The sequence below is a fragment of the Nerophis lumbriciformis genome, linkage group LG05 (genome assembly GCF_033978685.3).
Source record: "Nerophis lumbriciformis linkage group LG05, RoL_Nlum_v2.1, whole genome shotgun sequence".
Taxonomy (NCBI): Eukaryota; Metazoa; Chordata; class Actinopteri; order Syngnathiformes; family Syngnathidae; genus Nerophis; species Nerophis lumbriciformis.
Genome location: NC_084552.2, coordinates 32,356,030 through 32,378,178, shown reverse-complemented (window position 1 = coordinate 32,378,178; position 22,149 = coordinate 32,356,030). Strand labels below are relative to the sequence as shown.

At 43.4% G+C, this 22,149-nt stretch overlaps 1 protein-coding gene across 1 annotated transcript in view; it reads right to left on the bottom strand.

Annotated features, from left to right (window-relative positions):
• Positions 1-10,646, bottom strand: part of pea15 (proliferation and apoptosis adaptor protein 15) — a 31,020-nt gene extending 20,374 nt beyond the window's left edge. The window contains exon 1 of the mRNA XM_061960812.2: positions 10,338-10,646. The gene's annotated coding sequence lies outside the window, so the exon portion shown is untranslated. The remainder of the gene's footprint in view (positions 1-10,337) is intronic.
• Between the last annotated feature and the right edge of the window lie 11,503 nt (positions 10,647-22,149).

The following is a 22,149-nucleotide window of genomic DNA, read 5'->3' as shown; positions in this document are numbered from 1 at the left end:
GTCAGCTGGAGGGCGGTGCTTAGCAACTTCCTGTGTGGCTCATTCACTGCAGTTTACATACAACACAACAAAACAGGAAGTCGGACAAGAGGGCGATGCAAACAAACGGGCCTTTTACGCCACTTCATTCACATGTGGCACCTTGAATGGTGCATTCAAGCGCACGTGGACAATACCATTGGTAACAAAATGCAGACTCATGTGGTTGTGAATCCTTAAAAAATAAGCTTGATGGTCACATTGCCCCACATAAAAAAAAAAGTATTACATAAGAGCGCCTCGTCTAGGCTTTGTGTAGCGCTCCAGCACATTAGTGCGCAACACAACCACGCAGGTACATGATTCACTGGAGGGTTACACACACTATAGGCACTGCACTGGATTAGGGGAAAAACACACACTCCAGAGACGCCCTTAAGGCATCTCAGGCAAACAAGAAGTTACCTCGCTGTCAAATTTAATTACACTTTCCACGTACACACATACACTAGATTTCCAAAGTCAACTTTATTGGAAGAAAAGTGAAGCGTTTGGGAACAACAGCAAGTCAGCCACCGAGTGGTAGGCCACGTAAACTGACAGAGAGGGGTCAGCGGATGTTGAAGCGCATAGTGCAAAGACTTTCTGCACAGTCAGTTGCTACAGAGCTCTAAACTTCATGTGACCTTCCAATTAGCCCATGTACAGTACACAGAGAGCTTCATGGAATGGGTTTCCATGGCCTTGCAGCTGCATCTAAGTCATACATCACCAAGTCCAACACAAAGTGTGGGATGCCGTGGTGTAAAGCACATCGCCACTGGACTCTAGAGCAGTGGAGACGCCTTTTCTGGAGTGATGACTCACGCTTTTCCATCTGGAAATCTGATGGACCAGTCTGGGTTTGGATGTTGCCAGGAGAACGCTACATTTCGGACTGCATTGTGCCGAGTGTGACATTTGGTGGTGGAGGAATTATGGTGTGGGGTTGGTTTTTCAGGAGTTGGGCTTGTCCCCTTAGTTCCAGTGAAAGGAACTTTGAATGCTCCAGGACAATTGGACAATTTCATGGGATGGCACTTCAAGTTCATATGTGAGTAAAGGCAGGTAGCCAAATACTTTTGGCAATATAGTGTATGTATATATATATGTATGATATATATATATATATATATATATATATATATATATATATATATATATATATATATATATATATATATATATATATATATATAGTCGAGGTTTCTGTGGTTTATCTGTTATACAGCACTCAATACCGTGGTAGGGCGGAATATATATTTATATATACGTTAGGTCAGGAAAAAAACACAGGCTATTTCATCCCTACAAGCCTGATTCGCAGGTTTCTCTACTCTTCAGGGGATTTAGGGATGTAGGGATGAAATAGCCTCTGTGTTTTTTCCTGACCTAACGTATATATAAATATCCATATTATATATATATGTCTATATATACAGTATTTATATCTATATATATATGTCTATATATACAGTGTATACATATATATATATAGATATATATATAGATATATAATCAAAGCTAAGTGCTATCTTTCTATCTGTGTGCTTCTAATTGTTTTACAGCTTTCTTTATCCCTTCTATATTCTATATATACATATTTTGTAGTCTTTTCAAACTTACAAAGCACCCACTCTCTGTTTCACCGCCTCTATTCTAAGCTAAGCTAGCGAAGCTAAGCTAGTCTCGGTCCGAAGCTACTGTGCTGTTCGCCGCTCAAAAGCCTATTCGGACTTTAACAGTGAATATTCAGAGTTTGTTGCTTATCAAGTAACGCATGCAGATATTATAATTATAACGGGGGATTTTAATATCCATGTGAATACCCCGTCAGACCTTCTGTGCGGAGCGCTCTAGACTATAATTGATAGCTGTGGTTACCAGTGTTGGGTTAGTTACTGAAAACCAGTAACTAGTTACAGTTACTAGTTACTTTATTTCAAAAGTAACTCAGTTACTAACTCAGTTACTTACACCAAAAAGTAATGCGTTACTGTGAAAAGTAACTATTTAGTTACTTCTTTTTTTCTTCTTTTTTTTTTAAAGCTCCCATTAATGCCCTTTTTGCCTTCATTTCAGTACTGTTATTGCACTGGAGAATAATACAATCTGTTGATCAACTTGACATACATTTTTATTTTCCTTTTAACATAATTAATGAAAAACAGTGCAACATAAAAAGGCATTCCTCCTTTCTTTAAACTTGGACCAATGACCATTAATAAAAAACAAGTTTTAGTGCAACATAAGAAGAAACATCATCTTCCTTGAAACATAGGTAGTGAAATAAAGGCTGACATCTGGAGTGATGCTGCTGTCTTCCACACTTGGAGCCATGGATTGTAGAATCCTTGTTTTTAGTGGCAGGATCATTGACACAGATGGTGAAGTTTCAGTGCTCAGTAGAGATGGAACACTTTTGAGGGGTTTAAGCACCTGGAGGACCTCATCTGCCACTCTCACATCATCATCAGACAGGGTGACATTTGTCTTCAGGGTGTTGTGGGTCAATGCAGAGTATATAGCTGCCTGCTGCTCCAACATATCATAAATGGAGTTCCACCTCGTTGGGACATCATGTATGAGCAGGCAGCTTTAGCATTTCTTGCTTTGTCTTAAGCACATGAGCAGCTGTTGTGCTTGGGTGGAAGTAAGAAACCTTCCTGATCCTCCCAAAGAGGCGCTCCATCCTATTGACTGAGATTCCCTTCTGTGATGCCAAATTCACTACATGTGCAAAGCACCTATCTGTGGTCCCAGTCCTGCCTCATTCTCTGTAATTATTTGATTTTTGGCATTATCACGTGTGACTGGGATATCTTTATCTTCCATTCCTCCACTGCTTGTGTCAGTACCTGCGCAAGGTGACTCTCGTAGAGGGGGCGTGTCTTCTCATCTCCCAGTCTGCTGTGATGAAGTGAGGGCTTATAGTTCCCCTGGACGTCCACCCGTCTGTCATGAGCGCAACAGCTGATGCTCGGGATAGTTCATCCACAACTTTTTTCTTCTCCTGCTCATAAAGATCTGGCACAATCTTATTGCCGAAGTGGGTGCGCGACGGGATGTCGTAACGTGGTTCAAGCACGTTCAGCATGTGTTTAAAACCCTCATTTTGCACAACCGAGTCTGCACTTAAAAACACACCGATTCAATGGCGGGGGCGTTCAAGCTCCTCCGTTACTCCGCTCGCCATGACCACGCTGTGTGTGGACTGAATGTGCCAACAACTTTTTTTTTTTCACTTGTGTGCCTCCCCACACACACACACACACACACACATAGACCGCGCCTCTTTTCTTCTCTCCGGCTTGTGACAGAGGAAGATTCAGAAGAACTTCACCGCAGCGCTTCTGTTTCTAGCCGATACTACATCAAAAGTAACGTAAAATAACGCAATAACGCATCATGTAGTAACGGTAACTAAATTACTGAATAAAAAAAAATAACGCGTTAGATTACTAGTTACCGCCGAAACTAACGGCGTTACAGTAACGCGTTACTTTGTAACGCGTTAGTCCCAACACTGGTGGTTACACAAATAATAAATCAACCTATGCATTGCAACAGTAAAACGATAGATCTAGTCCTTGTCCGGGGTGTCACCACCTCCAAAGTTAAGGTACATTAAAATAATGTCCGATCACTACCTTATAAAATTTGAAGTTCTGGTTCATTGTCAGCAAGCTACTAATAACCGGTGCTTTAGCAGCCGCAACATTAATGCTGCCACAACTATGATTCTTAATAAAGTACTTCTGATTCTTGCTGGCCTACTGCCCTCGGTAATGGCACCATTCTCAAATTATGTGGGCTCTATCGATAACCTCACCAACAACTCTAACGGTGCCCTGCCCAACGCCACTAATAGTATAGCACTGCTGAAGCTAAAAAGGGCCCCTAAAAGGCGTACCCCATGGTTCACAGAAGAAACCAGAGCTCTTAAACTATAATGTATAAAGCTTGAAGGCAAATGGCATGCGACTACACTTGAGGTTTTCCATCAGGCATGGAGTGAAGTTTTATAACTTATAAACATTCGCTTCCTTAGCTAAAACTAAATTACTACTCTAATCTCAGCCGCCTTAATAAAAACGATCCTAAATATTTGTTCAATATATTGCTAACCCAAAAATGAAATTCTCCCAGTAGCTCCACCCAATCGGCTGATGACTTTATGCAATTCTTTACCAAGAAAATGTAACTCATTAGAAAGGAGATTAAAGATAACGCGTTCCAGCTCCAACTGGGTTCTATTAATGCAGATACGAATGTATATAAGACGGATATTGCCCTCCGAAATAATCTCTCTCATTTTGAAGAAATAACATTAAAGCAACTCCTGCGACTTGTAAATGGGACAAAATAAAAAACATGTTTACTTGACCCAATTCCTGGGAAACGTATCAAGGAGCTGTTTGTAATATTAGGACCCATCCATTTTCTACCGCTTGTCCCTCTCGGGGTTTAAGGGGGTGCTGGAGCCTATTCCAGCTGCACTCGGGCGGAAGGCGGGGTACACCCAGGGCCAACACAGATAGATAGACAACATTCACATTCACATTCACACACGAGGGCCAATTTCGTGTTGCCAATCAACCTATCCCCAGGTGCATGTCTTTGGAGGTGGGAGGAAACCGGAGTATCCGGAGGGAACCCACGCAGTCACGGGGAGAACATGCAAACTTTGATATTAGGACCATCAGAGGTAAATATTATTAACTTATCACTTTCCTCTTGTACTTTTCCTCTAGCATTCAAAAAAAGTGGTCATTCATCCTCTGCTTAAAAGACCTAACCTTGATCCTGATCTCATGGTAAACTACTGTCTCACCTTCATTTATCTCAAAAGTCCTTGGAAAAAACTGTTGCACAGCAGCTAAATGAGCATTTAGCGTCTAATAATCTCTGTGAACCCTTTCAGTCTGGTTTCAGGGCAAATCACTCTACGGAGACAGCCCTTGCAAAAATGACTAATGATCTGTTGCTAAATATATGCTGATGCGTCATCAGTGTTGTTGCTACTTGATCTCAGCGCTGCTTCCAATACCGTTGATCATTACCTTCTATTAGAACGTATCAAAACACATATTGGTATGTCAGATTTAGCCTTTTCTTATAGTTTAATGCCTATGTTACTGACAGGATGCAGTGCGTCTCCCATAACAACACGACCTCGGAGGATGTTAAGGTAACATGCGGAGTTCCACAGGGTTCGGTTCTTGGCTCTGCACTCTTCATCATCTACATTCTGCCCCTAGGTGACATCATACGCAAATATGGCGTTGGCTTTCACTGTTATGCTGATGACACCCAACTTTGCATGCCCCTAAAGCTGACCAACTCGCCAGATTGTAGTCACCTGTAGGCGTGTCTCAATGAAATTAAACAATGGATGTCCAGCAACCTTGACACTAAAAAAACGTAAATGTTGATTATCGGTCCTGCTAGACACCGGCACCTATTTAATAATACCACTTTAACATTTGACAAGAAAACAATTATAAAAAGCGACTCAGTAAAGAATCTCGGTATTATCTTCGATCCAATTCCCTCGTTTGAGTCACACATTAAGAGAGTTTCTATAACAGCCTTCTTTCATCTCCGTAATATCGCAACAATGTGTCCCATTTTGTCCACCACCGACGCTGAGATCATTATTCATGCGTTTGTTACGTCTCGTCTCGATTACTGTAACATATTATTTTTGGGTCTCCTTTTGTCTGGCTGTTCCAAGTTGGGACCGGGGGTTGACCACTCCTCTGTGCATCTGCACTGCTGACTTGTCTACATGCAAGAGGATCCCCTGCTGAGCCCACTATGGACTGGACTCTCACATTATTAACCGTATCCACTTGGCCCCCATTGCATCGGTCACCCAGGGGGGGGATCCCCACTTCTGCGGTCCCTTCCAAGGTTTCTCGTTGTTCCCATTGGGTTGAGTTTTTTCTTGCCCTGATGTGGGATCTGAGCCGAGAATGTCATTGTGGCTTGTGCAGCCCTTTGAGACACTTGTGATTAAGGGCTATATAAGTAAACTTGGATTGATTGATAAACTTTGATACTTGAATGCATCACATCTCCTGTGATGAATGTTAACTTTTCGATTCCTATGATTCCTGTGCACAACAACACACACACACACACACACACACACACACACACACACACACACACACACACACACACACACACACACACACACACACACACACACACAACTCCAATCACATCGGTCTTCATGAAATCCACTCATAACCACTGAGGCAATCGATTTGGCACCATGCCGCCAAGTGGATTAGGCACTCAAACAACATGGAGCGTATTGGATGCTGCAGAGAAGAAGACATTTTCAAAAGTAGCTTTTTAGCGGCGTAGGTGGTTCTCTGCAACTCCACCACACAGCCCAACAGAAGGGAGGCAATAACAACACTGACTGCAGCAAGCCCAGCTTGCTTGATCGATAAAATCAAGAGAGCGATCAACTGAGAGCGGGAACTTCCGGAAGGATTGTTGCCACCAAGGGGTGTAACCATTGATCAATATATGGATATATCGATGTATATTCCTAAATTTCAAGAATATCGATCTCTGCTCGGCAAGTTTGCCTATCAAGTGATAGGTATCGATCCAATATCATTTCAAAAAGGGAATCGATCAATTTTATCGATACCAGTAAAAGGAAAACAGTGGATTTAAGAACGGCAGACTTTATATGAAGTTTAGCACTTGTAATAATAAAGATTTTAAACGTTAAGTCGATTTTCCCGTCTGTGGCGTCATAAAAACAAAAATGGCGGATATCTATGGTGGTGAAGAAAGGTCATAACAAACGCCACAAGACAATAGTGTAATGTCTTTGATTTCTGTGTGTGTGTGCCTTAAAGAGAAGGTGCTGTTGTGTGATATTGCATGGCCGAGTCGAGGAACTTTATTTAGCAGGTAAATCTACTGTCAAAATGTTGATCATTGTACTTTTATTGAAAATTACTTGAATGTTGAACATGTGAGCAGAAAAGGTTTGCTCTTGTTAGGTCAACCTAACATGGTTGCACTTTATACAAATAAAATGTGAATGCATTGGCCATTAATTGTTGTTTACTTGCCTGTTTGTTTCCATAATTAATTTCATTTCATCATTCCCTTACAAGAAATTACAGGAATATAGAAACTTCTCCTGCAGTGTCATGTATCCAGTATTTATAGGTCGTGAGTTCAAACCCCGGCCGAGTCATACCAAAGACTATAAAAATGGGACCCATTACCTCCCTGCTTGGCACTCAGCATCAAGGGTTGGAATTGGGGGTTAAATCGCCAAAATGATTCCCGGGCGCGGCCACCGTTGCTGCTCACTGCTCCCCTCACCTCCCAGGTGGTGAACAAGGGGATGGGTCAAATGCAGAGGTTAATTTCACCACACCTAGTGAGTGTGTGTGACAATCGTTGGTTCTTTAACTTTTAGCTTTATTCCACAGTCACACCGCTTGATTTGTTTTGCTAAAAAGTTTCTGAATCCATTTCAACTTACCGAATCGTTTCACATCGTATCGTTCTGAGAAAATAATAACCACAAATATCGAATCGAATCGAATTGAATCGTTGTAAAACAATTCGTTACACCCCAAGAAATTAACTTATGTTATGCAGTAATAATCATTTAAATATTATTGGAACAAAATATTATTTTAAAGTAGCACATTTATATTTATATTTTTGGGTAATTTATTTTAATTATACAGTCATGCACTTTAGTTCCAACAGGTTGTGTCGGTACATCCGAATAAGTCTGAAAAACTTCCAAAAAACTTGCATACTGTTGAGGTGACTTTTCCAGTTTTATCCACAGTATATTTGGTCTCTGCGGCACTCACTTAAAATGCATCTTCTCACTGCGTGCGGATTAATCAACTGTGAAACAACAAGATGGCGCAAACAAACTTGATAGTCATGCGATTGGCTGTTTAGCGTGTCCCTCCCATTGCCCACTGACCACTTCCTGTTTTGCTCGGTTACCAGACCGAGAGAGCCTTGTTCATGCAACCAACCATGCTTCATTCTTTTCGGTTTCTTCCAACCCCCCCAAAAAAATATATGCACGTATCGAACATTTATTGTTAGTTTGTTAGTTTATTATTTCTTCGGTCAGTGATCAATGTTGCAGACCGTAAGGGTTTAGACTGAAGTTGAACACTTATTGCGCCTAACCCAGGGGTCCGCAACCCGCGGCTCCGGAACCGCATGCGGCTCTTTGATGCGGCTCAGGTGCATACTTGCCGCCCCCCCCAACCCCGGCCACCTCAACCGATGCACGGGGGGGGGGGGTTTGGTGGTAGCCGGGGTGTATAATGTAGCCCGGAAGAGTTAGGGATACATGGGATTCTGGGTATTTGTTCTGTTGTGTTTATGTTGTGTTACGGTGCGGATGTTCTCCCGAAATGTATTTGTCATTCTTGTTTGGTGTGGGTTCACAGTGTGGCGCATATTAGTAAGAGGGTTGAAGTTGTTTAAACGGGCACCCTCAGTGTGACCTGTATGGCTGTTAAACAAGTATGCCTTGCAGTCACTTGAGTATGTCTGCAGAAACCGCATACAACATGTGACTCGGCTGGCAAGCTGTTCGTACAGGTTGTAGAGGGCGTTAAAGGCAGTGCCATCTTAGCACGCGCTTATTATTGTTGTTTGGGTGAAAATCAGCAGACATTCGAGAGAATAGTTGCTCTGAAATTCGGGAGTTTCCCGGGAAAATTGGAAGGGTTGGAAAGTATGACACTGTCAAGTGCCATTCATATAAAACTTGCGGGCCTCACTAACATTACATTTTCATATTAAGGTGCGGGCCGCGTGTCTGAGACCCCTGGTTTATACATAGCACAAAGCAAAAAAAAACTTTGTATGCAGTGTTATTTCATTTTAAATTTCAAAAGAGTTTTGTGGCTCCCATTGTTTTCTTTATTTTGTGGAATGGGTCAAAATGTCTCTTTGAGTGGTAAAGGTTGCCGACCCCTGGTCTAGCCCTATAAACAATGTCAAATACAAGATGAGCTTCCAAAAATTATGAAATTTCCTTTGCACAACATATTATAAATACACCTTGTACACAACATAAACACTGCTCAATTATATACACAGTAAAGGCATTTATCGATTATGTGTCTATCGCGATATATGATAATATCGTTTTATCGGCCCAGCCCTACAACAACACAACGGGACAGGAGGACATGTTAGCATTACGATCACATTTTCACAGCAACACCATAGCCTATTTGCTGAAGAAAAACAACATGAATACACCTCTGATGTCTGTAGCTAACAGACGGAGAGTTGACAGAGCTGCAGACTTTATTTTAAGGTGTGTAGCAAAGCCCTTTTTTTCTGTTCTTTTTTCTGCCGAGTGCAAGCTCATCCAGCGAGTGGTGGGTCAGAGGTGGGATTATGTCCACGGGTTCTTTCACGATGTCATGAAAAGTGAGCTTTTCAACGACTCGTCTCTCAAAAGTGCACAATAGGGGATTCTTGCTCGCAGGATCATAGAATACCCACTACGATGTGACCTCTGAACCCAGAGGTCACTTCCTGCCTTGATTCTTCACCTCCAGGAAACCGCAAGAGCTTTTCCTCCTCATCATTGGAACTCTTCCAGAGCACTGTTTTTTTTTTTCATTTTTTTTTTTTTTAAACTGCAGGAAGGGGTTTATGTGTTTGACGCTTCCAAGGGGAAGCATGGGAATATCCGGAATTATCTTCTTTTATTTGGACTGTTTTTGCACTCCACCTTCACCACAAACCACAAACATCTACAGCACCACAACAACGTAAAAAAACAAAACAAAAAAAAACAGGAAGTGAACAACAACAAACAGGAAAGCTGAGTCGCAACCGGGAGGGCAGATCGATCCCCGAAAAGCTGAGTCAAGGTGTGCAAGGCGCACACACACACACACACACACACACACACACACACACACACACACACACACACACACACACACACACACACACACACACACACACACACACACACACACACACACACACACACACACATTCATAAATTGTAAAAATACAGCCCTTATGGGATGGCTCCGAACGCAAAGTGGATGCCAAAGCAATCCAATTAGTTCAATTAATGGTGTGTTTAAAGCCCTCTGGAGAGTGGGATTATTGGCCACTTGTGACAATACAGCAGGAGAAAGGAGAACAGGAATAAGAAGAGGGGAGGAGGAGGAGGAGGAGGAGGAAGAGGAGAGTCACGTAGCGGCATGCCAGCTGCCTTAATTATTTGTTTTTGTGAGGAAAAAAATGAAGAAAATACTTACAGCGAGGAAAGACGTGGAACAATTACAGCCGGAACCGGGGCAGACAAAAAAAGTGTGTATGTATTTATGTGTGTGTATGAATGTGTATGTGTGTGTGTGTGTGGGGGGAGTTAAAAAATATAAAGTCCAGTCGCTCGATGTCACAGCGGTGGTGATGATGATAATGAAGAGGGAGAAGGGGAGGGGGGTCCTCAGCGTGGGAAAAAGCGGCCGTGACGTGGACACACCGTGCTGAGGACGGTCGTGACTGCTCTCGACGCCGAGTGTGAGCGGCGAACCGGCGGCCAAGAGTGGAAACGCCTTTTCTCTCTCTCTCTATCGCTTCATCCTCTCTCTCTATTTCTTCTTTTCCGTCTCTCTCTCTCTCTCTCTCTCTCTCTCTCTCTCTCTCTCTCTCTCTCTCTCTCTCTCTCTCTCTCTCTCTCTCTCTCTCTCTCTCTCTCTCTCTCTCTCTCTCTCTCTCTCTCTCTCTCTCTCTCTCTCTCTCTCACGGGTCGCAAGCTGGCTGCAGAGATCGTCTATAAGCGACGGTGAACCAGTCCTTCGCTTTCCTGCACACCAAGCAGAGGAGGAAAGAGCAAAATAGTATTATTCTCACTCAAGTACAAAAATTTTCATCCGTACTTCAGTTGGAGATTATCTTATTTCATCATGAAACGATTTTAAAATGCCAAATTAAAATATGGTTCCGCAGCTAGATCCTTTTTTAACCAGCTCCAGACTTGAGAAAAAAAAGGATCTTCCTCACTTTTTGTTTGCTCCACTTTTGAGAGAAGAGACATAAACCACCTCTGACCTGCTCCCAACTAGATGAAGCCGCTCACACACACAGATCAAATGAAAAATAACAGGCTTTGCTACACATCCTAAAATAAAGCATGAAGTTCTGCCTACATTTTGTTTCGTGAATAGGCTAACCATGATGTTTGCATACGTTGTGTAATGTTAGCCATGCTAGTGTTGCTAATGTTTGTGTCCTCCTGTTACTCTCTTTAATGTTACGCTGATGTATGTAGGAAATGTTACCTGCCTAATAATAAAAACATTTTTTTAAATTTAGCATTCAACACAGAGCTGATAATGATAACTGTGCTGTCCACTTGTTTTATCTTGTTTTCTTACACTTGGTCTCATTTGCAAGTGGTCTTATAGCAACTTTGCATGAGTTGCAATTCCAAGATGTTTGATGGCAGTCGTGTATAGGTTGCGGCAGGGGTCCCCCAATTACGGCCCATGGGCTGGACCCGGCCTGCAGGAGTCCAAAATCTGACCCGCCAGAAGTCCCAAGTTAAAAAATTTTAAAATAAAAACAATTATTTTATTTATTTTTTAGTTATTATTTTTTTTAAATCTGTCCTTTCTAATCCATTTTCTACCGCTTGTTACTCTCGGTGTCTCCTCGCCGCTCAGACAAATCCTATCCTAAACAAATCCTTAGAACGTGGACTATGGCGTGCTTGTTTTCCCGAGATGCAAGTAAAGTTGGAGTGGACATGGCATGAAGGTAAAGACATCATTTATTTTAACACTAACAAAATGAACAAACAAAAAGCGCGCACAAGGCGGAAGAACAAACTTGGCTTTGAAAACAATAAACTAGCACTTGGGCCAAAGCTATGGACATGAAAACGAAAACACTCACTGAGACATATAAATAGACAAAACTCACTTGACATGGAACTATGGTAACATGGGTAGCAGAAGTCATCAGAGGTAAACAGGGGTAACAGAGTTAATGTCGCCAGACCGACTGCCTGGCAACTACAAGCTTAAATAACAGTGTCTTGATTACAACAGGTGCGTGTGTCCAAGTGAGTCCGGTGCGTGAGTCCAAATGCATGACAGGTGAAACCAATGAGTAGTCATGGAAACAAAAACAATGGAGCGTAAACAGGAACTAAAAAGAGTCCCAAAACCAAACATAACTAAACAAAACAAAACATGATCCAAAAGACATGACAATCCTAAAGGTGACATCATAGCACTCGGAATATACATATATATATATATAGCCCGGCCCCCGGCCAAATTTTTTTAACCCAATGTGGCCCCAGAGTCAAAAAGATTGGGGACCCCTGGGTTACGGTGTGTTACCTCAGCCAAGAAGTAATCAAAGGCCTTAAATTGAATGTTGAGCCGTAAAAAGTGTTTAAACTGTATTGTATTCATTACACACCAGCTGTTTGATCGTAGCATTCTTCTTGTATGTTGTCCTGGTGCTTTTAGATCTGTCCGCTGCGTTCGACACCGTCGACCACGCCACCTTAATCACTCATCTTGAGAACTGTGTGGGCATTAAGGGCGCCGCCCTCAACTGGTTCTGGTCGTACCTAACCGACAGGAGTTTTTGTGTAAAAGTAGACAGTTTTATGTCATCCACAGCTCCTTTACCACATGGGGTCCCCCAGGGCTCAATCCTTGCCCCAATTTTATTTGCGCTTTACCTTCTCCCCCTTGGTTCTATTTTTAGGAAATACAGTATTGCATTTCATTTTTACGCCGATGATTGCCAGATTTATTTTCCCATGGCACAAAATAACACGGTTCAACATCTTACTGACTGCCTGCACGACATCAAAGTCTGGCTTTCAGCTAACTTCCTGAGCCTAAATGAAGACAAAACAGAAGTTATGTTGTTCGGTCCAAGTCGCTCTCCCTCCCCCAACGTTGACCTCGGCACTCTGACCCCGTATCTCAGCGACTGTGTCACAAACCTGGGGGTAAAGTTTGACTCAGATTTTAAATTCGAAAAACAAATCAGCAGCGTCGTTCAAAAAAGCTTTTATCAATTACGCCAAATAGCGAAAGTGAAACCGTTTCTATCAAGTCATGATCTTGAGAAATTAATCCACGCCTTTATCTCGACTCGTCTTGATTACTGTAATGCCCTGTATGTAGGCATTAGCCAGGACTCCCTCGCCCGCCTGCAGCTCGTGCAGAACTCTGCTGCTCGTCTGCTAACACAGACCCGCAGACGTGAGCACATCACCCCTATTTTAGCGTCCCTTCACTGGCTCCCTGTGCATTACCGAATCAATTTTAAACTCCTTTTATTTGTTTTTAAATGTCTAAACAACCTCGCGCCAACCTATCTCTCCGACCTCCTTCAGCCTTACTGCCCCACCCGATCCTTAAGATCAGCCGATCAGCTGCTGTTGACGGTCCCTGACACAAGGCTGAAGCTTAGAGGTGACAGAGCTTTCGCCGTGGCTGCTCCCAAGCTCTGGAACGACCTACCCCTGAGTGTTAGACAAGCCTCCTCTCTTCCTGTTTTTAAATCTCTCTTAAAAACATACTTTTATTCCATGGCTTTTAACACAGAGTGATATCCATCCTGCAATGGCGCCCCATAATACACCTGCTGTGAACCTGTTTTTATGTTTTTATTTATTCTATTTTAATTATTTATTTTTTATCGTGTTCTGTTTGTGTTGTGTTGTGTTTGCTCGGTACTCGTTTTATCTTTTAACCTGTTCATTGTACAGCACTTTGGCTACCCCTGTGGTAAATTTTAAATGTGCTTTATAAATAAAGTTGATTTGATTTGATTTGATTTGTAGTTTTGACTACCAAATTTGGAGGTTTTGAAATTGCCATATAAAGTTGCCAATGCTAATCGGTAGCATGTATATGGCTTATCCAATATAAATGAGCTTCGAGCTAGCGCATTTTGAAAAAGTGGAACCTCACTGTACTTTCGAGCACCTTCCTGCTTTGTTGGCGAGAACAATTTGCAATTTTACCGAGAGGAAGTTCGACTTAGTCAGCTCTGAGTGCTTGACAGCTTATTTCCCCACCAAATGTTTGAGCCAGTGACGAGTCAGCAACCGGACGTCATGTCACGTGCAACAAAGGCAACAGAATATTTAATGTAATAAAACAGTTTGATTTAATGTGAATTGATATTCTTTTCTTATAAGTCTATTAAGTCTACTATGTTGGAAACATGTATATGGCTATAGTACATTTTTAATCTACTTTATATATTTTGTTTTCGCCCTCTTTTTGTGCCCTTATGTGCATTATCCTTTCCATCCTTACCCTTTCCATCCTTTGTAACTCAGCTTCTGTGTGGAACCATTTCCCTTGTGGATCAATAAAGTTTGTCTAATGTCTCATGTCTAATATATGCCTACAGTTAAAAACAAAAAAATAGGCTTCGCTACATCTCTTAAAACAAAGCTATGCTTCTATCTGTCAGTCAGCTACAGACTTGAGAGCTGTGTGTCTGATAATGTTGCTCTTCTTTAGCAAATAAGCTAAGCTAGCATGTAAAAATGTGACTGTAATGTATTGTTTACACTGGATGGCCTATAATACACTTTAAATTATAGATTTAAAATTAGACCAAAAATCACGTGACTAGTAAGAAAGTAAAGTAAAAGTAATTTGCTATTCCCGACAACGTAATAACTTTGGCATAAGAACGCCAAAAAGACAGCAGGTCTAGTTGGAAACGATTCTATAATAAACTTGTTTAACAAACACACAAAACAGAAAATGTGTATACAATATTGATGTTCCTGCTTTATTCACAGAGTGAGACCTCTTCAGCTTTCCTATTCCTCTGATTCCAAGGTTTTTAGTCATTGGCAAGCACACACACACACACACACACACACACACACACACACACACACACACACACACACACACACACACACACACACACACACACACACACACACACACACACACACACACACACACATTTTTCAAAGCTGATGTCACTAGCGCTTTCCGGTCTGCAAATCCCTTCTCCTGCTCTGTATTCCTTCTATCAAAAGCACACCCAAAATACTCCCAACTGGTCCGGACCAGGGAAGATTTTTCTTCTTCCCCCAGAAGTTTATTGTTACAGCACGAGGCCACGCCGGAGTTTCATTCAATATTTTGTGTGTGATCAGCTGACTTGGTTGCTTCATGCAATAGTCAAAGGTACTTCGGTTTCGGTGTGTATGTAAAAAAAAAATACATGAAGTGCACAATCGCACTTTGTGGAGACACACACTCTGTTGGACATTGACAAACCCAACTCATTTGCATTAAAGGGGTCATATCAAGATTTTTTTTTCTACATTTAAAACACTTGACGATGCCATATCACCTAATTGGGTTAAAATATTTTTTGCAAACCAGTAATTATAATCCGCAAATAATGTGCCGTTGTTGAGTGTCTGTGCTGTCTAGAGCGCGGCAGAGTAACCGTGTTATACTCTTCCATATCAGTAGGTGGCAGCAGGTAGCTAATTGCTTTGTAGATGTCGGGAACATGGTGTGTCGTGATCACAATATGCGGGAGGCAGCGTGCGGTCAAAAAGTATCTGAAGCTTAAACCAAAAATAAACAAAAGGCGAGTGCCGTTAAGAAAAGGCATTGAAGCTTAGGGATGGCTATAAACGAAACAAGCACTGAACTGGCTGCAAAGTAAACAAAAACAGAATGCTGGACGACAGCAAAGACTTACAGTGTGTGGAGCAGCAGACGGCGTCCACAAAGTACATCCGTACATGACATGACAATCAACAACAAAATAGGAAACACTACACACAGGAAAACACCAAAAGACGCAAAATAAGTCACGGCGTTATGTGGCAGGTCGTGACAGTACACCTACTTTGAGACAAGAGCTATAGTGATGCATGTTTGGTTATGGTTTGAATTTATATCCAACAATTGCCAGAACGACTTTTTATAACGGTTGCTGAGTTTAATTTTTTTAGGTTTTCTGCTAGTGGTGTGCTTGGGGATTTTTCCAATGAAAAAAATGTGCCTTGGCTCAAAAATGGTTGAAAAACACTGTTCTACATAACATGTGGTGGTTCTTTGGTGTAAAAAAGTGCATAGATTTTGTTTTGCAGACCTATTTCAAGCCATGTTGTGCTCCCTTTTTATACAGTTTGTTTTAAGAGTTCCATCCATCCATCCATCCATCTTCTTCCGCTTATCCGAGGTCGGGTCGCGGGGGCAGCAGCCTAAGCAGGGAAGCCCAGACTTCCCTCTCCCCAGCCACTTCGTCCAGCTCCTCCTGTGGGACCCCAAGGCGTTCCCAGGCCAGCCGGGAGACATAGTCTTCCCAACGTGTCCTGGGTCTTCCCCGCGGCCTCCTACCGGTCGGACGTGCCCTAAACACCTCCCGAGGGAGGCGTTCGGGTGGCATCCTGACCAGATGCCCGAACCACCTCATCTGGCTCCTCTCGATGTGGAGGAGCAGCGGCTTTACTTTGAGCTCCTCCCGGATGGCAGAGCTTCTCACCCTATCTCTAAGGGAGAGCCCCGCCACCCGGCGGAGGAAACTCATTTCGGCCGCTTGTACCCGTGATCTTGTCCTTTCGGTCATAACCCAAAGCTCATGACCATAGGTGAGGATGGGAACGTAGATCGACCGGTAAATTGAGAGCTTTGCCTTCCGGCTCAGCTCCTTCTTCACCACAACGGACCGATACAGCGTCCGCATTACTGAAGACGCCGCACCGATCCGCCTGTCGATCTCACGATTCACTCTTCCCTCACTCGTGAACAAGACTCCGAGGTACTTGAACTCCTCCACTTGGGGCAAGATCTCCTCCCCAACCCGGGGATGGCACTCCACCCTTTTCCGGGCGAGAACCATGGACTCGGACTTGGAGGTACTGATTCTCATTCCAGTCGCTTCACACTCAGCTGCGAACCGATCCAGTGAGAGCTGAAGATCCTGGCCAGATGAAGCCATCAGGACCACATCATCTGCAAAAAGCAGAGACCTAATCCTGCAGCCACCAAACCAGATCCCCTCAACGCCTTGACTGCGCCTAGAAATTCTGTCCATAAAGGTTATGAACAGAATCGGTGACAAAGGGCAGCCTTGGCGGAGTCCAACCCTCACTGGAAACGTGTCCGACTTACGACCGGCAATGCGGACCAAGCTCTGGCACTGATCATACAGGGAGCGGACTGCCACAATCAGACAGTCCGATACCCCATACTCTCTGAGCACTCCCCACAGGACTTCCCGAGGGACACGGTCGAATGCCTTCTCCAAGTCCACAAAACACATGTAGACTGGTTGGGCAAACTCCCATGCACCCTCAAGAACCCTGCCGAGAGTATAGAGCTGGTCCACAGTTCCACGACCAGGACGAAAACCACACTGTTCCTCCTGAATCCGAGGTTCGACTATCCGGCGTAGCCTCCTCTCCAGTACACCTGAATAGACCTTACCGGGAAGGCTGAGGAGTGTGATCCCACGATAGTTGGAACACAACCTCCGGTTCCCCTTCTTAAAGAGAGGAACCACCACCCCGGTCTGCCAATCCAGTGGTACTGCCCCCGATGTCCATGCGATGCTGCAGAGTCTTGTCAACCAAGACAGCCCCACAGCATCCAGAGCCTTAAGGAACTCTGGGCAGATCTCATCTACCCCCGGGGCCTTGCCACCGAGGAGCTTTTTAACTACCTCAGCAACCTCAGCCCCAGAAATAGGAGAGCCCACCACAGACTCCCCAGGCACTGCTTCCTCATAGGAAGACGTGTTGGTGGGATTGAGGAGGTCTTCGAAGTATTCCCTCCACTGATCCACAACATCCGCAGTCGAGGTCAGCAGAACACCATCCTCACCATACACGGTGTTGATAGTGCACTGCTTCCCCTTCCTGAGGCGGCGGATGGTGGTCCAGAATTGCTTCGAAGCCGTCCGGAAGTCGTTTTCCATGGCCTCACCGAACTCCTCCCATGTCCGAGTTTTTGCCTCTGCGACCGCTGAAGCCGCACACCGCTTGGCCTGTCGGTACCTGTCCGCTGCCTCAGGAGTCCTATGAGCCAAAAGAACCCGATAGGACTCCTTCTTCAGCTTGACGGCATCCCTCACCGCCGGTGTCCACCAACGGGTTCTAGGATTACCGCCACGACAAGCACCAACTACCTTGCGGCCACAGCTCCAATCAGCCGCCTGTTTTAAGAGTTTTTAGATGCAAATGAGCCTCTCCTCATCACGGCCCCACGCACTAAGTGCTCATTTGACCCCGCCAGGCAGACATTTTTTGTAGTTTTTTAGCTTTCATGCTTTTATTGTGCACTGTGGACATCAGTGACCGTCACCAGCCATCTGTTTTGAGTGACTTTCTTCCTGTATAATAGTTCCTCATCAAAATCACTGCTATCCTCCATCCTCCATACTTTCCACACTCCTACACAAATCCCTTTTCGACCCTGCCATTAGTAATGGATCACTCACCCTGCGACCATCTCAACTCCATTTTCAACCCGCACAACTTCCGACACTCCTTCAAGTCTGATGTCTCTGCTCAGACTCTACACCAGGGGTCCCCAAACTACGGCCCGCGGGAAGTCTGAAGGTTTTTTTTTTTTAATGTGTCCGACCGCTTCTTTGTTTGCTACCTCTCTTTGTTTATAATGTCTATTTTCTGCTGGATCTACTCTCTATTTTATGCTGCCCTGTTTATTTTGCTGCAGCTGTTACATATACTGTAATACTGTACATCAGGGGTGTCCAACTAATTTTAGCTCAGGGGCCGAATGGAGGGAAATCTGCGCACACGCGGGCCGGACTATTAAAATCATGGCATTGAAATTTAAAAAAAAAGACAACTTCAGATTGTTTTCTTTGTCTTACTTTTGGCCAAAAATAGAACAAACAAATTACAATAAAAGTATAGAAAAAAATACCCGGCAGCGGTAAAGTTTAGATCAGGGGTCCCCTAACTATGGCCCGCAAGCTGAATACGGCCCGCCAGCGTCCAAAATCCGGCCTAATCTATTTTCTACCGCTTGTTACTCTCGGTGTCTCCTAGCCGCTCAGGCAAATCATATTGTCGAAAAATGCTATTTCCCATCGATAACGTGACATCATCGCGCTCACGCCGCAGTGTCGGGTGAGTGTGCGGCGAGTGAGTCATAATGTCATGGCTGTCTTGAGTTTCCAATAATTTCTACAACCCTTATTTTTTGTGATAGAGTGATTGGAGCACATGTTGGTCACAAAAAACATTCATGAAGTTTGGTTCTTATGGGTCTACTGAAAATGTGACCAAATCTGCTGGGTCAAAAGTATACATACAGCAATGTTAATATTTGATTACATGTCCCTTGGCAACTTTCACTGCAATAAGGCGCTTTTGGTAGCCATCCACAAGCTTCTGGCAATCTTCTGGTTGAATGTTTGACCACTCCTCTTGACAAAATTGGTCCAGTTCAGCTAAATTAGTTGGTTTTCTGACATGGACTTGTCTTCAGCATTGTCCACACGTTTAAGTTAGGACTTTGGGAAGGCCAATCTAAAACCTTAATTCTAGCCTGATTTAGCCATTCCTTTACCACTTTTGATGTGTGTTTGGGGTCATTGTCCTGTTGGAACACCCAACTGTGCCCAAGACCCAACCTCCGGGTTGATGATTTTATGTTGTCCTGAAGAATTTGGAGGTAACGTCATAAGCAACCAAGCAATAGGTTAAACAATGAAACACCGGCTGTGTTATACAGTCAGGGGGTGCATTCTACGGCGGGGGTGCGTTATCCGGCACAACACCTGCCGCAATACACCACTTCCCACCTACAGCTTTCTTCTTTGCTGTCTCCATTGTTCATTGAACAAATTGCAAAAGATTCACCAACACAGATGTCCAGAATACTGTGGAATTTTGCGATGAAAACAGACGACTTAATAGCTGGCCACCATGCTGTCCCAAAATGTCCTCTACAATCCGTGACGTCACGCGCAGGCGTCATCATACCGAGACGTTTTCAGCAGGATATTTTGCGCGAAATTTAAAATTGCACTTTAGTAAGCTAACCCGGCCGTATTGGCATGTGTTGCAATGTTAAGATTTCATCATTGATACATAAACTATCAGACTGCGTGGTCGGTAGTAGTGGGTTTCAGTAGGCCTTTAATATTTGGTTACATGTCCCTTGGCAAGTTTCAATGCAATAAGGCGCTTTTGGTAGCCATCCACAAGCTTCTGGCAATCTTTTGGTTGAATGTTTGACCACTAATCTTAACAAAATTGGTCCAGTTCAGCTAAATTAGTTGGCTTTCTGACATGGACTTGTTTCTTCAGCATTGTCCACACGTTTAAGTCAGGACTTTGGGAAGGCCATCCTAAAACCTTAATTCGAGCCTGATTTAGCAATTCCTTGACCACTTTTGACGTGTGTTTGGGGTCATTGTCCTGTTGGAACACCCAACTGTGCCCAAGACCCAACCTCCGGGTTGATGATTTTCTGTTGTCCTGAAGAATTTCGAGGTAACGTCATAAGCAACCCAGCAATAGGGCCCCTTTAACACTACAGGAACGCAAAGCAGAGTCGTCCCATTAAATATCTCGAAAAGTATTGTATCCCAACACTGAGGCTACATTTTGGACAACACACTTCCAATACACTATGAGGACCGCTGACACTTATTTAAAAATGATGCAAAATCCTACAATAAGGGACCCTTCACTGTAAAAAAAATAAAAAAAATGTTGACTCAATTTAAGTCAGTAAGGTCATCTTGTTGCTTTGACTGAGTTAAGTTGAGTGAACTTATAGTATGAAATATATTACACTTCAAAACATGAGTTGACATTGAGTCTAATGTGAGATGAACTTGAAAATATTAGTCGAGATAACTTTGAAATATGTTTTTTCAATGTACTATATCAAGTTCCAAGAACTGTAAGTCAAGTTGGCTCAACACAGTAAATGGACTGTATTTATATAGCAGTACTAGTATAGCACGGCACGATGCCTAACTATTTTCTATATGTATACAGGTAAATTAGGGTTGTAAAGCGGTACTAATAAAGTACCGTGGTACTAATGAATTAAAAACGGTACTATCCCTTTTGTTTTTACGGGCATGACGGTAGGCTGTCGTCACGCTGTGACATTGCTGGATTTACAAGCAGAAGAGCATGATGGGAAACTCACACACACGGAGGACTTAGCAGACACGGTGTGGAGACAGAAAACGGAGAACGGACGCAAACTAACGATGTAGGTGAAGCTATAACACTGAAACGTCGCTCAGCAAGAGGTGCTTTAAAACATGGCTAGCTAGCTCGCGGCTAATGTTTGTTTAACGGCAGTGTTTTAGCTACTTCTAAATCACTAATCCTCGCCTCCATGGCGACAAATAAAGTGAGTTTCTAACAAGTATCATCCCTGCAGGACGAGAAATATCTAAACATGCACTACACACCGTAGGAGGATACAATAATAGCTCAACGCTAACAACAAGTTAGCGCTCCTCAATGTAAACAAATGCCATGGGTGGATCCACACCTGACATCCACTGTAATGATTACCGTATTTTTCGGACTATAAGTCGACGTTTTTTTCATAGTTTGGCCGTGGGTGCTACGTATACTCCGGAGCGACTTATGTGTGAAATTATTAACACATTACCGTAAAATATCAAATAATATTATCTATCTCATTCGCGTGAGCGACGAAGAAAATGTCCGCAATCGTCACACACACGTCAGCAATCGTCACTCACACGGCAACCAATAAGAATTCGGCGGGGGAGAGTCATGGCAGAAGTGCATTGTGGGTCCTGAGATGCTAACTGCTATATGCTATACGCTACTGCCGGAGCTATTAAAATGGATCACATCAACATTGGCGGTAACTTATAAAAACTGAGAAGGGCTGAACTAAAATGGCACCGAAAAGGAAATCATATACTGCAGATTACAAGCTGGACGTAGTGAAATATGCTGCAGAGAACAGCAATCGAGCAGCAGAAAGAATGGATGCCAGCGGGGCGCATTCCAGAGGCGACACCGAGGAAGAAGATTTCATCGGATTTAGCGATCCAGAGTGACAG